The sequence below is a fragment of the Humulus lupulus genome, chromosome 3, assembly GCF_963169125.1.
Source record: "Humulus lupulus chromosome 3, drHumLupu1.1, whole genome shotgun sequence".
NCBI classification, from domain to species: domain Eukaryota; kingdom Viridiplantae; phylum Streptophyta; class Magnoliopsida; order Rosales; family Cannabaceae; genus Humulus; species Humulus lupulus.
Window position 1 is genome coordinate 114,426,901 of NC_084795.1, and position 1,695 is coordinate 114,428,595.

The 1,695-nt window shown below is 36.9% G+C and overlaps 1 non-coding gene across 1 annotated transcript; it reads right to left on the bottom strand.

Moving 5' to 3' along the window:
* Positions 1 to 1,341: 1,341 nt before the first annotated feature.
* On the bottom strand, positions 1,342 to 1,448 carry LOC133828082 (small nucleolar RNA R71). Its single transcript, XR_009890725.1, has one exon. It is a non-coding gene; the product is annotated as a small nucleolar RNA R71 (small nucleolar RNA).
* Between the last annotated feature and the right edge of the window lie 247 nt (positions 1,449 to 1,695).

Consider the following 1,695-nt stretch of genomic DNA (forward strand, 5'->3'; position numbering starts at 1 on the left):
TCAATCTTCTTCAATTCCATATAACCTGTTCTTATTGATTGATTATTGATTGGTCATCTATAGTCATTATTTATATGTTTTTAAATCAAAATCTGAGAAGTGAGATTTGAATTTGCTGTGGTTATATTGGACATAATTTTAATTTGAAACAAGAGTATCCATATTAAATGTGTAACTATTTATTAAGTTGTTGAGATTAATGCTGCCTTTGTGGTTCAATTTACCATAGAAATATAGGAAATTGTCACCTAGGTTGAGTTTATAATTCATAGTATGATTATAGGCTGCTTTTATCAACTTGTTAATTGAATTAGGCAGAAAGAAGAAGAATTTAGTATTTTGTATTAGGAAATGATAGGGAGGATAGTTGAGGAGATTAAATATCCTAATTATTTCTTCAGTGTTTAAATCCAAGGTTTTGCTATTAATTGATATTTTATTTAATTTGTAATTATTGTTTTTTAATATTATATTTTCTTTTGCTTTATCTATAAGAGTCGAAATTCTAATTGGCCAAATAGAAAGAGAAATTAATTGACTGGTAATTAAGGATTTAGTCCTTGAGGACGATACTTGGTTTTACCAAGGTTATTACTAAATTGCAATACGTGCACTTGCATAGCATATAAAATCCGCAACAAGTTTTTGGCACCGTTGCCGGGGACTGAAAACTATCAATATCGGTCTAGTTGATTTTATTTCTAATTTGGTTATTTTTTGTCTTGTTTCTAATTTGTTTCAGCTGCGTTTCTTGTTAAACTTCAGGTGGTTTGTTATATGCGTCGCAGAAGAAGGGCGGGTAGTCTTGTTCCTATAAATCATGAAATTGAGAAGACGTGCAAACAAAACAAAATAAACAAGAAGTTGGCTCATCAGACAGTAAAAATGGCACAAAATGAAGGGCCGGATAGACAGAATGAGAGAAATAATGAGGTTCCCGAAGTTCTTCAACAGCCGGTTCAGAATCCTGCTGCCAGAAGTCTGAGAGACTATGTACTGCCCACTATTATGGGAGTACAAAATTGTATAAGACCACCGGCGGTGGATGCCAATAATTTTGAGATTAAGCCGGCGATCTTGCAAATGGTGCAGTCCACAGTTCAGTTTGGGGGTTTGCCTTCTGAAGACCCCCATATGCACTTGGCGAATTTCCTGGAGTTGTGTGCCACTTTCAAGTATAATAGGGTTAGCGATGATGCTATAAGGTTGAGACTCTTCCCATTTTCTCTGCGGGAAAGAGCTAAGAGCTGGCTTAATTCGCTTTAGGCAAACTCTATCAATACTTGGCAAGATCTTGCTCAGAAATTCTTGGCTAAGTTTTTCCCTCCTTCGAAGGCAGCTAAATTAAGGGGGGAAATTAATAATTTCTATCATATGGATGGAGAGTCATTATATGATGCTTGGGAGTGCTTCAAGGAGTTATTGAGGAAATGTCCCCACCACGGTATAAAAAAGTGGATGCTGGTTCACAATTTTTATAACGGACTGTATGGTACAACGAGAACGATTATCGATGCTGCAGCTAGTGGGGCATTCATGAGTAAGAGTGCCAATGAAGCATATGAGCTGTTGGAGGACATGGCCACAAATAATCATCAATGGTCTGAGGAAAGATCATCGGGGGTCAGAAAGGTAGCCGGGGTGCATGAGCTGGATGCAATCACTGCTCTAACAGCACAAGTAGCCTCCTTGACA